The sequence below is a fragment of the Thunnus maccoyii genome, chromosome 9 (genome assembly GCF_910596095.1).
Source record: "Thunnus maccoyii chromosome 9, fThuMac1.1, whole genome shotgun sequence".
NCBI lineage: Eukaryota > Metazoa > Chordata > Actinopteri > Scombriformes > Scombridae > Thunnus > Thunnus maccoyii.
This window is the reverse complement of record NC_056541.1, coordinates 17,457,224-17,471,567: the sequence shown is the minus strand read 5'-3', so window position 1 is coordinate 17,471,567 and position 14,344 is coordinate 17,457,224. Positions and strand designations below refer to the sequence as shown.

The 14,344-nt window shown below is 39.6% G+C and overlaps 1 protein-coding gene across 6 annotated transcripts in view; it reads right to left on the bottom strand.

Annotated features, from left to right (window-relative positions):
* bmpr1ba (bone morphogenetic protein receptor, type IBa) overlaps positions 1 to 14,344 on the bottom strand; it is a 72,524-nt gene that overhangs the window by 49,503 nt on the left and 8,677 nt on the right. The gene's annotated exons all lie outside the window — the stretch shown is intronic.

Here is a 14,344-nt window from a genome sequence, read left to right as displayed (position 1 = left end):
GGTTTTTAACTTACAATAAGGACTGCTATTTCCTCAAATTCACATAAAATCCTACAGTATGAACTCAGAAATAGCTTTTTTGTTTGCCCAGCCGCTTTCATAGACCTCCTGTGTTAGTCTTTATTTGATTTGATGTATCAAGTTAAATGAAATTTAAATTATGTCACACAAAGGAAAAGGCATATAGAGTGACTTTATAACATTTTGTTTTCTGTAATACAGACAGGTTGTATGCCAAGGATTGCGCATTTTATGAGATCTTGTGATTGGAGGGTCAGGTCGTATAGATTCCCACCTGTAGAGCTGGAAAATTAAACTCAAATAAAAATTCTTTATATAAACATGACACTCTGGGCGGGTCCATTTCTTCATCTCTAAGAAAACACAGCCTCCAAAACACTGTAACTCACATTGGATTCATTTCACGCAACGTTTCTTTTTATTGCCACCCTATAAACCACTCCAGTCTTATGTGTGTGTGTGTGTGTGTGTGTGTGTGTGTGTGTGTGTGTGTGTGTGTGTGTGTGTGTGTATGAGTTTGCGTCTGCCTCTCTGATTTGTGTGTCTGTCTGTGGCCTTTTCGACATGTGTTATCCCCCATAGTCAGAACCACCATTAGACAAAGAGGTCAATTCATATTAGGTGTTAAAGAGGCCAGATTGTCCATAAATCAAAGCTCTACTAACTTTATACATCTCTCAAGCCACACCAGTGGAAAGAGAAATTAAAATTACTACGTTTACTCAAATAAAGGTGCCATTTAGTTCCTGACAAAGAAAATGAGATGCCATTCAGTAATTGCTGTGGGTCAAAAAGTCCAGAATAATACCGCTTATAGCTCACACACAGCCCCAGTAAAATATAGACCTCAGGACCAAGGCTACACATGTCTAAATAGTCAACAGAGAGTGCAAGTCTCATTCAGATTACGATGAAATGCATGCTCAGACATGCTTTTAAAATGGTCACAAATATGTGTTTCATATCTGGTCTTAGTAATTAAGAAACACAAAGCAATATGTATTTTTTGCCTTGCTGACAGCTGAAAGATAATGAATGAGAACCATCATTACTTCTATAAGAACATGAAAATATCACCCAGGTCCAGGCTTGACTTAAAGAAGAAAGGACAATTTGTGATAGCGTGAGATTAATTATTCAAACTCGTCTTCTTAGCAACTGCTCAACTCTAAAGACAGAGAGCATTTGTTTAAAAACAGGCTGAACTGACACTGATTATCAACGTATGGCAAAACTGAATATCAGCGTGAAGATGATTATAAATGTGGACAATGTTTGGATAAGCTAGACAAATGACATCTACTGCATGAATCCCAAGTCTGATTTTCTAAGTAAGTCCGTGTTTACGCTGCACGTTCTCAAACAAAATTATCTGTTTCTCGTTCGACCTGATCTGAACAGTGAGATGGGCAAAATAACCCATAGCATGATAAGTATAAGCATTCTTGCAAATGGTATGGCTGAGAGACTGTGAGCAATAATGTTTCTGAAATTATGAACTGTTTACTGGTATGGTTTTGCCACACGGAAACGGAAGTATTAAAAAATAAGGTATTCAATATTTTCCATGAGTAAAAAGACACTATATCCACCTATAGCCACATCCAACAAGTTCAAGATTTATATGAAAAACCTGATGGTACCCATCAACCTTCAGTGCACGCCAACCCTGGGATACACACCTCAAATCACCTGGATGCCAACAACCAGTCATTTTTTCCAACTGAGTAAACGAGTAATCTACCTCATGTCTGATCTGAGGTGTGTGGGAAGCAGAAAATGCCACTGTGGGTGTCAGTTTACAGCCCAGCCTTCAGGTATCAAAAGCAGGCGTGTCGCGGCGAGAGGCAGGCAGTGTGCCAGACAGTTGGTTGTTTCTAAAAGGATCAGTGAGGCGGATTACTGCCTAAATCCCTTCTTTCACTGAGGTCCTACAAACTGTCATTTCTCTCTCTGCTTTACAATAGCCAATGAAAACACTGACACAGGTAGGGTGACTTGAGAGAAGAAGCAGTGGAAACACATGCAGATGGAGATAGAAATATTTTCTCATGTGCTGTCCCCCTACACAGTGTTTCTCTCTGAAAGCTCTGCATGTTTTTGCTGTAATGCACTTATCCTTATCTATATGGAGCCTTGCAAAAATGAGAGCAAAGTATTGTTTAGAAAACACAGATGTTAAGGTAACAAATTCTGATGCTTGTCAGATTTTAACGTGTCAGCTAATTCACTTTGGCAGTTGCACAAATCCTACGACAAACAAGAATATGTATGGGTACATAAACTCATGCACAAACACTCATATAGCCTGAGTGTACTCAGTGTAATATAAGCAGCGGAATTTAACGTCTACATTTAAATTTAACATCAGTCTCAATATTCTCCTTTTTTCTCTCTGTAATTCAGACATCATTATTGTATACTTCAATGACTATTCACATCACCACTATCAGGTGAAAGAAAATGAACATTACAACCTCTATGAAGGTAAGATTTATTGCAGGGTTCTTGTATAATAGTAGTTTTAGGTGTACCTAATAAACTGGCAACTGGGTGTATACACAAACATTGTCCACACCTGTATGAACACAAAATCTTCACTTCCCATAGGTTGAGAATTTATTTGTGGTGGCCAGCCTCGGTGTCGTAGCACTCCAATATCCAAGACTCGAGAGTCATCTGCAGAACAACAATAAATTCAGGAGCTACTGCTTAAATGACAAAATAATTTTTCACCTATACGGATGTGAACTCTTTAACTGCAGTTCTATACAGGCCCTTACCTCATTTTTGGGTGGGAGGTTAATCTATTGGCCCACTGAAATAAATTCTCTAAATGGGAAAAACTTCCTTCAAACACATTAACACACACAATCCCATTCTTTGTCACTACATTAATAAGATTGCGATCAAGAACTGACTAACACTAAATCTGCCATGAACTCTATTCTGATTTCAGACCATTCTGCAACCCAACATACCGCACTCCACCATCTGCAGTACTATCCCAGTAAGACAGTGCCGCCATAGAGGTTTTAGTAAAACCTAGAAAACCATTAAAAGAAAAACACATGATCAAATTCATGTGAGTCTCTAAATAGCCAAATGTCTGAACAGAAGATTTATTCATACTTAGTGTATGGGTGCTGTGGCGATCGCTCAGCAAGTCTGTCCTTTTACTCCACACTCACACATTACTGCTCTGAGGCACTTCTGTTAGCTGGTCCCACACACAAACAGGAACACACACATGCACCCCACCCACATTGTAAAAGCACTCACCAGCAATCATATTAAAATATGCATGTCTACCTGGCAGTGTGCTCGATGGCCAGCGTTCAGGCCTTCCAATGTGAAGCACACACATGCACAGTTTTTGTCACAAAAATCGCAAATCTAAAACATTGATCCGTCCCCAAAAAACTAGACGCAAGGAGAGGCTGCAGTGTAGCATACAATGAGAAAATGGTCACTTTAAATTAGCAACCTCCCTGATTTTACCATTTCTTCCTCTGTGTCTCTTAAAAAAACACATTAATGGGAAGACTATATTCCACAGCCAGCAGCGACTCTGTAATTGTATTTACAGTACAGTGACCTCGCTGGATTAAATTACGAGGAAAAACCACCCAACTCATTTACAGTCCAGAGACTTCCCCAAAAAGGCATCAGAAACAAGGCTGCAGAATTCAAATATCATTTTAGAGCTGGACACTGAGATGCTGGAGATGGAATCAGGAAAAGGCAGAAAATGGCTAATGTAAATAATTAAGGGAAAGATGGAAAAGTTAAAATAAATGGATTTAAGGAACATCTCTTACTGACACTGACACTGAGGAAGACAGAGATACAGAAGGAGGGAGGTAGAGTGAGTGCAGTCACTTAAAGAACTGAACTGATGCTTCAGTCATTTGCAACAAGGAACACATCATTATTTTATCCAGCTAGAAAAACAGATCTCACACACAGGCAGCTTTCATTTAACGTGCGTGTCATTTTAAAATAATGCTGTGCATGCGTGCACATAGACACTCATGGTCTAATTCAAAATTCAAAAGAGTTATGCGATGTGGAACACAGTGTCAAGGATGTTCATCTTTTTTTAATTCGGTAATGAAAAACATTCCCAGGGCCCTTTTATGAGACAATGGCAATACTGACGCCAGCAGCACAAAACAAGGAGCTTTAATTCTCTTAGGCAAACTCCCGCCAACTCCAATAAAATCCAGGTAACTGTATTTTGCATGTAGCGTGACCTCAGCTGAACTTTTCCCCTTTAACTCTAACCTCCTTGATGTAATATAGATACTGTGTTTCCAGCACAGATGGTAGATATTATCTCTTGAAAGCCATCTTTTTCAAATTTTACTTTCCTTTTACTTATTTACCATTTAATGGCCACGTTGTTTTTACACTTTGCCATGGTACAGTATGTCCTGTCTGTGTATTGCTTTTAGTTCACTATAAGATGTTGTCATTGAGCATATGCCTATTTATTCTACCCCCTGATGACAGTCCACAGGAGAGACTCACAAAAAGTGCATCCTGTCAGTCAAAGCATCTGCAGACCACCCCTGCTGGCTACACCTGTCAGAAAACATCGACTGTGTTTGCACAGTTTGATTGACGCGTTGACGTCGGTGACTGACGTAATGTGTTTCCCCTGAAAACACCCGCAGAGGTGTGAAGTACAGTATGGAGTCATGAACAGGTTAGAACTGTGCCTGTGCCTATGTGTGCATCTGTATGTTTATGTGTGTGATTCAGTGCAAATTTTAGGAGGTGTCTGAGATAGAGAGCAGCAGCTTGAAGGATATGACTCATTACTGGCTCGATACACCCCTTAGTATGTACCTTTTCTACCTGGAGACTTAAAACAAGGAACAAATCTATTTACCTGCCAGGTTACCAAATCTTTTCCGCCTGTTCGCTCTGGAACCTTTTTTCACCTCGATGCTGCAAGGTTGAAATGTGTCGTGTGCAAAGTCAACCTGCGTAGTTTAACACATTAATTGAGGCCTAGAATGGAAAAGTCGACACATTATAGCAGGTAGTTAATTTTTCTTGTTTTGTTTCTCAAAGGATTTTAGATGTTCTAGCTTTTTAATGGTTGATTCACACAAAACGAGGGGTCAGGAAATGTGCACTTTTTGGAATTAAAATGAGTCTCCTGTTAAAGTTAAATGAGCTGTGATATCAGACATTTGGTGTCAAAAAAAAAAAACAGGTCAATGGATGCACTTATACTCCTGGAAGATCAAAACAGTTGAAACTTTAAACAATCCTACTAGTCAATTAATCTGACACTGCTCCTACAGTGACCAGACATCCCAGTTTGTCCAGGATTGTCCCAGTTTCAAGCTGGGTGTCCTGAGTCCTGACAAATATGTGTAAAACACTAAACTGTCCCGGTTTTCACGACAATTAAAATAATAACTATAATAATGCTTGTTTTCAGCTCTTATATAGATGGTTATCATGTTCACATTGTCCAACTCATTATTACCTAACCCAATATAAAAACAAACATTGCACCACACATCTGAATTCAACAATGATTTCTCTGTACATGTGTCAATCAATCAATATGTTGTTGTCGAGGCTTTTGCTAGCCTATGATGCTTGCAGCATTTTCTGACAGGTTCTGTCAGAATGCTAACGGTTAGCTATCATGCTGAAGAGAGAGTCAAGAGCTCCAGGAGGCTTACTCCTTCCTTTGCAAAGTACCCAGCAACAAAAATTCTGTGTTTTGCACAAACTGCAAGAGTACATTTTCAGTTGCCCACGGTGGAAATGTCGATATAAAAGATCATATTAAGACGGCCAAACATAGGTGGTGGTTTCCCTGAGAGCTGAGAACTCCAGAAAAGAAACTCAAAGAAGAAAGACTGCAAAGCATGAAATACCTGGCAATCTTCTTAAAGGTAAGTTTCTTTAAAGGCTCTTTCTTGGTTTAACGAGGTGCAATTGTGATTCAATGTTTTGACATTTTAATCTTTGTAAACTCGTGACCAGCTTGTGGCATAGCGTTGTGAAGATGTATGTCATAGCCAATAAAGTTATTTATAGGCCACAAAGAGATTTGTACCTTGTTTTGTTTAAATTAAAAAAGCTAGCAGAGAATGTGTCACAGTCAGCCATTTCGCCGGTAGCCTGCACTTGTGCACACTGACAAATACCTTGGTGGATTTGGGGAAACAAAACATAATTTTTTGTCTGCTGAGGCACTGTCCATAGCGTTAAAAGGTACGCTTGGTACGTGTTCTAAGTGCTGAAATAACTGTCCCCCATTCTGATGAAAACGCCTATGGTGTGTGCATAAGCGCATACATGTGCACATGCATGAACATGCGGTACACTTAAGGGTCTCGGTTTGGGGGTTTGAAAATATGGTCACCCTAATCTCTCCTCTTCTTTTGTTACACCCAGATGACAACAACAACAAACACACGAGGATACAACACCACAGTGAAGCAGGGCCACTGTGAAATCACATGTTCCTCCTGAGTAAATCTGGGGAATTCTGCTCTCGTGTCTCAAATCAATGAGAAAGTGAAATGTTTTCCAACCGTAAATTGCATTCACTGTTGAACTTCAGTCGAGGAAGTTCAAGTTGTCCTCTCTGAATATGGGCACATTTTAAAGCCAATATTACGACAGTAGTTGGATGCAAAGTATGTGAACATTTTACGAATTTGGGTGCAAGAGTGTTTTTAAAACTTAAATTAAACTCTGACTTTTGTAATGGACAGCTGTAAACATTTTACAGAATGCTTCTTTGGTTTCAAAACATACAGAGCGCCATGCTGCTGGCACAGAGCCCCTTGCTTACTTCCATATAGTAGACCGACTCACTGCTCCTTCATAACATCTAATATGCGAGACCTACGCTACCTGAGGTCTAGTCTGACTAAATCCCAAAGAATGAAGAGACAAGGCAGACAGAGAAAAAAAACAGAAATGCTAAATGCTTGATAGTCTGCTGTCATGTTTTCGCTGCACTTTCCAGATATCACTTAGCAGTCAAACAGTATCTATGTTGCACAATAATGTGATTAGAGCCAATAATCAGAGTAAGGCATCACTCATTACTTGGTTTGCATGAGTTGCTGACAGTATAACACTGTAATACCCTAAGTCAGCAGCTTGCATGGCATGAACATTAACTTTTAAGGGGAAAGTGTGTTTTGTCCGGCATGATAAAATTAATGAAAAGCTATTGCATTTATGATACAAATATGTTCAAATAAGAAAAGAACAATGTTTTTCTTACATAATTACATCATAGACTCTTTTTTTACTTGTAACCTATAGCAGCTTGTTTTGTGTAAAAACTGCTTTTTTAAATGAAGAAAGTTCATATAAATTAAAAACTATAGTTTTTCTCCTAAATGTATTTAGAAGTAAACTAATCAGATATGTTGGGGACATACCAAAGCAAACCTACATACTGTAAATGCCACATATGTAAGGCCATGGAATCTGATACAGGCCCACAAATCACATTTTTTTTTGGCCAGATAGTTAAAATACAACATACATTATTTCCTTAAAAGACAGACAGGACAGAGAGATAGATAGATACATACATAGATAGATAGACAGATATAAAGATTGACAAATAAAAAGCAGACAGCAGACACACAAGTAGACATAACAACACAGAGGGGTAATGAGAAGGGCACAGTAAGGGCAGAAACACACAAAACTAATTCATATGGGATGAAAACCAATCTTGAAGGAGAGCCACTTCACCTTGAGAAAGCCTTGTGGCAACATAGCATCCCACAGCCTCCAGATTATCCTTAATTTCCTGCAGCAGCAAGCTTGGCCATGGCACAGCTCAAACAAGTTTTCATTACTTAATTACATACCTACATTTGCAAAGGGTCAGGAAAAGGTTTGGAATCAGCCACTGAGATCTGCATGGCACTGTAGCATCTCTGCCAACCCAGATGCGAAGAAGAGCTACAGTAAACAAGTCACTGTGATTGACATCCTAAAAGAAGTCTGTCTTCCATTTTTAGTCGTGCATATTCATTATATCAAATAATACTGTTTGATTTATCTTAGAGGTCATGTTTCCCTCGCCAAGAATGAATGACATGCAAGTATTGAGAACATGCATGTCAAAAGTAATACAAGTAATATGTGCTAAATCAATTGTCTCTATATAGTTACAACATAGTACAGTTGTGATGGAAGGTTTACAGAAGAGAAAAAATAGAAAAGAAACAACAGCACGGTGCAAATAATAGTAAGAAGCAGATACCCACTCAAACATATGTAACACTTCACACTTCTTGGAAATGTCTCAAAAACCCTCCACAGTGTGGGTATTTTAGAACAGGCTATTTTAGTAAGTCTTTTAAAGCATTCATTGTTTTACCAGCTGCATGTTGAATATTCCATTTATATTTTATTTGACATCCTTCACCTACCTCTGTTGAGTTTAAGTTCACCCAACAGAGCCCTGCACATTTCTCTGTGCCAGTCTGAACTTATTAAATCTTAAAAAAAGAATATTAAGTTTGGTTAAATGGATTGTTTTACTATTTTATGAGACTGTACCTCATTTCTAAGCAACTTCTTGCCAGTTTGTGGAATGACAAGATGTCAAACAACATATGTAGCTGAGTCAAGTTCCTGGCACCAAATTGTTAACATTTTTAGAGCATGTTATTGCTCATTGGCAAAGGAAAACATTCCCACTACATGAGCCAAGTATGAACAGAAGTTTGTGATCAAGGAAACCAACTGTGTAATCCTCCTTTTTACACCAAAGGCCTTTGTTCAAACCATGTTTCTCAAAACTAAGCTGACTTTTCTTAGACTCATTTACGCCAAGCCTCATGACTAATGGTATCCACGAGTCAAGATGTTTATACTTGGAAACAGGTAAGGCACCTTGTACCTTACACCTATAGACTTGTACTATTATTTGTCATTTTTGGCTGGACCGCAACAGCGGGGCCAACCCTACACATGCGGCTGTCTGTGAGTGAGTGAGTGAGTGAGTGATGAAGTTACGCCATTGGTCGGCCGGTCACGTGTTAGGGTTTCCCCATTGGCCGTTGCTCTTTCAAAATGATAAGTGCAAACAGTTTTCTATTATGTCATCAGGGGGTGTTTACAGCGCTTCCAGTCATAGCCCTATTTGCATGGGACTGGTATTACCTGGGGACTTCATATGATGTAGAAATTACATCATTCATTTGACAGAAATCTAACAATATATGGTGAATTTTACTTAAATATTTTAAAAGGTACTTTCATTCAGTATGCACAAGGAAATTAATTAAATGAACCCCTTTATAAAATAAAATACTGTACACAAGTTAATACCATAATTTAGACTTGTTAGCTTTAATCATAATGTATGCCATTAATCAAAAAGTTTGTCCTTTGTACAGCAACCAGCAAAGATGACTAACCATTTATATGAACACTGAACCCACAAGTGTTGGTGCAGAAGTTGAATAACAATAATATTCTTTTTAATATTAATAATATTAATTTTGGCAATAAAATATGCATTTTATCTTTGCTGGGCATCAACAAAACATTGGTTAAATAAATCTACTGGCTGACCACTAATTCTCCATCATATGCTCCCTACTTTCCATCTCACACGTTCTCAGACAACAAAGGACAGCCTCGTTGGGTGGATTTTTTTTTTCCCCCCTTTCCCCCTCCAGGCGGCTGCAGGCCTCATAAATGGCTCCAGACGCAAGGACTCTGTCCACCATCTGACAATGATTAGGACATGGCCTCGCTGAATACGAGTAGAGCCTGCACACTCAATTGCTGCAACACACCTTTATATGCAGCAAAACTAAACATGCCACCCACCCACAAGTTTTTAGATTCAGGCTAGAGACGCCAATCAGCAGTGAAGTTATGTACTGTACTAGCGATTGCAAAATGATCAGATGTTCTTCATTTTCTTGTCAGGATACACAGCAGACAACATGTGTCAAATTAAACTTGGAAGGATGTTAAGGAGAAAATGGATTGGACAACTGGACTCAAAAATGTTCCGTTTTTGTACATCAGTTTCACACGCTTGTTTGGGTACTGACACTGCAATCACAACATGTTATACCTGAAACGCACTAGCTGGAGCAAAATCCTTTTTTTTCAGTGTAGAAATGCTCAAGTCCATAGTTATACTGTAGTTTACTGACACTAAAGCATGAATAAAATCTAGTGAGGTTAAAGTGCTGCGGATGAGTACATAGAATTTTTTGGCATGTAATATGAGCACTTACAATATATCTTAAGCATAACTAGCATTCTTTGTCATGCACATAAAGCAGCCATATGATTTTTTTCTTTCTTTCTTTGTCTTTCTGTCTTTTTTCTCCATCTTTTTCTGTCTTCTTTTTTTCTCCTCTTTCAAATTTACACACGCACACCCATACACTGGGTCTCTTTCTCTTTCACTATGTCCCTCTCCTCCACCCAGACATCTGATAGTGATTAAAGCACAGCCTCAGAAACACAACTCACTTAACTCTCCACTATTAAGTGACTTGGTACCACTGACATAATTTGTTCATCTACATGTAGAATTAACTGACACACACACACACACACACACACACTCCACAAGCACAGGTCCCATGTGACTCTGCACAGGCCAAAAGACATGACACATGAACACACACACGCACACCTCAATCACGCAACCGCACGCACTCTCTCCCTCCCTCCCTCCACCCTTATGCCCCCATTTCAGGCAAGACCCTCATCCTGTCTACCCCCTCCTTCCATCTCCAGTCCCCTGGAACAGAACAGTCACGGCTGTGTGCACCGTTGATTAGCTAGAACCTGAACCCAGGGGCAACACTGGAAAGCTCAGTGTTCTTTATTGTGTTTCCTTTTCAGGGAAAGGGAGTCTCTGACAACTTGGCTTTCCCTGTGCTATTACCTTATCTTTTACTAATGTAACCCTAACATTGAGTCAACTTTCATTGTTACTTAGAAACCTTTTCTTTGACTTTACTGTCACCGAGATTCAAAAGAATAGAATAGAGTTGAAGAGATGAGAGGAGAACATGAAGCTTACAAGATTTAAGCACATGTGTGGATGTGTGCAGTGGTCTGGGGTTGTAATTCTCGGGTTTGCAATGTGGTGACTTGCATGAATGCAGGCAAGGGTGTGTGTGTATGAGGTTATTTGTTATGGCTAATTCCTTAATCCCGCAACATGTGCCTGAAACCTGCACCAGATGCCTCTGAGGAGAATTTGCACACACAAGCACACACACGCAGACACATGCAGAAGAAAACACATTGCACTGCTGTCATTACTATTAATCCCCGTTCACTGTGTCTGCTGTAACTGGTAATGCAGGAACAGAGGACCTATGGAAAAAAGGTTTAGAGAACAAAAGATATTATAGTATTTGCCCTTGTCGGCCAGTAAGCTTTCAAACTAACTGTGGTATGTTTTACAATGTTCATGACAACTCTTGTCATTTCAATTTTGGCTTAATGGTATCTTAAAGAAGGCAGACCCACGGAATCCTGCACACTGAATTGAGAAAAAGAAAACTTGCTGATGTCTGTCAGCCTCCTGATCTCTGTCTGCTTCTCTGTCTGCTGCTGATATAACTAAGCTGTCTGGCAGCTGTACAGTGATTCAAATAGTAGCTTCAATAGATACTTCTGTCATCCATTTACACAGAGAAGCTGGATAGTTGCAGTTTTTCCTTTTTCTAATGTTGTACTTTGTTTACCAATTCCTAGGGTTAAAAAAAAAAAAAAAAAAAAAAAGTCTAGTCTATTTTGTCTATTAGCGTATCAGATTGGAATTTTATAAGTGACTAATTTGTTTTGCAATGCCTAGAAAACAATATGTAACACATTAAATACAGTTTGTGAAGAGCACTTTATTTTACGCAATTACAGAAGTATGAATGCTGATCTGTCTTATCCACACAGCTGCCATAGAGAAGGTTTTTCTTGGTGGCTCATCTGGCAAAAGCCCATACCACATGGCACTTTAATATCACATTTTAAGTCTGACTTTGGCTTTTAACCATCAGTCATTCTACCTTTTCCAGTGTCACTCCAATGTATGCTTATAGTAGAAAAGCCACAAGAATTATTAGCGATATTCCTTAAATTATAACATCTTGCTGCAAGGTAGGGGTGCAGGGTGGGTGTTGGGATTTTTCTTTTTTTTTTCCTACAGGAAGCTGAGTGGACATGGTTCAGGGGTTTTGGCTTGTAAAAACACTGCTCCCAGCATATCACATTGGATATAAAACTGGTGAGCATGTGGTGCAAATTTGTGTGTATGCACACACACACACACACACACACACACACACACACACACACACACACACACACACACACACACACACACACACAGACACACACCTGTCTGGTTACGAATTACGGATGCTGGTAGTATATATTATGTATAAGTGGTTTGTGAGCAGGAAAATACTCTATATGTGCATATGTGTGTATGTGAGCACCAAGAATGTCTCAAGAGAGATGAACAATTTTCTAATGTGAGCTATATAATATAAATAGAGCTGAATAATAAATATAAATAAATATATTCACAAGGATGTAATTCTTGATCACTTGATGAGTGACACTGCTTCCTGTATGAGGTCATCAGCTTGATGGTGATTGGCTGGGAACCTACAGGGGCTTGTTAGGGACATCTGCTCTCTCTTGGACTCTGTTACTCTCGATTTCGTCCTCATTTTGGATCTCGCTGTCTCCCTGATCTGGCAGAACTGATTCAGTGTTGGGCATCTGGTCAGTGCTGTGACTTTATATCACCTAATTAAATCTGCAAACAACAGCCCTCCTCCTATCTGGCATAATGTGATCTACAACTTTTACAAACCTCTTCATCATATTTCTGCCATCTACCTCCTGTGACTGGTCACTGATTAAAGAAACTATACAGTTGACTTCATAATAAATATCCTGCTCATGTTCAAGTCACCAACAGATGTCCGTGATCAGCATATTCCCCGCTGGCTGCACCTATCAATAAGATGATTCAATAAGCAATACACTGTTGCACAGTATGCTGCACAAAGACTCCCACAGGCCTACTTCACATTGTAATTGCCTTGTGAGATGGATATGTATAAATCCACCGGACATGTAAGTGAAGAAACAGGCCCCCTCAAGATTTGATTTCATATGCATCAGATTCAATATCTAAGGGACAAAATTAGATTTGATATCAATCAGATTTAATTACCCTGGAATAATGACTTTTGAGAACACATTGACGAGCGCATCATGAAATTTATGTCTCATGGGAAGGTGGTGCCTGCGCAGGCAATGTGGATGCAATTTAAGGAGGGTATCAATGATGTGACACAAGACAGGGCATCTGCAGCAGCACATTTGCTACTTATCTGTGTAGGTCAGTGGAGGGCTTTTAGAAAGACACAGACAAGGAAAAGAGACAGAGAGAAAGAGAATAATAACAACTAGTGGCTTCTGAGTTTGATTATACACATTATACCCCAACCTTTGCCAAAGACACATCTGCACAAATCAAAGAAAGCTATTTATCATTCCAGACCTCGATGCGTGTGTGCAGAGAACTATAGGACAAGAGCCAGAAAGACTACGTAGGTGAAAGAGAGGGAGAAAGACAAAGAAGGTGAAACAGAGAGCTACATACCACAGAATGGTGCAGATAATACCTTGAATTATATAGTTGCATTTTCTTCCTCCACTTAAAAGGTTCTATATGTAAGAATCAGAAATTCCTTCTCATTAGTGACACCAATGGCTGTTAAGTGAGCTGCAGTCAGCATCCTGTTGCCTGTGCTCATGCTCCTGCGTGTACTCGCACTCTGTCAGCATGAGCGAGCAGCGGCGCAAAACTGTTGCAGGTAATGTCTTTTTCCTTGCTTGCACTTCTTATAGTAACATAAAAGATCTCTAATGTATTGTTTTGCACTGTGTTTCAGCAAAGCTTCTCTCATTCTCAGTCAATGCAGTCAGGGTTTTTTAATAACCACACCCACCCAGCCCTTTACGAGAGCCAATTCGCACCACCAATCCGCAATAATAAGCGTTAATCAACCACCTGAACCTGACCCGCAAACCGCCAACTGAGGCAGCGAGCCATCTCATCCCCCCCAAAAAACAAAGGTACTGTCAGAAACGGTGATAGCTATCATGGTTAGGCGGCTCGCCACCAGCCAACCTGGTGGATAACAGAGTTGGAGAGCTAATATCTGCAGGGTGTTTCTAGTCAGATAAGTTAGCACAATTTTTGTTATGGTGGGCGCTGGTTGTTGATGTTAGTGGGAGAGAGCCAAGG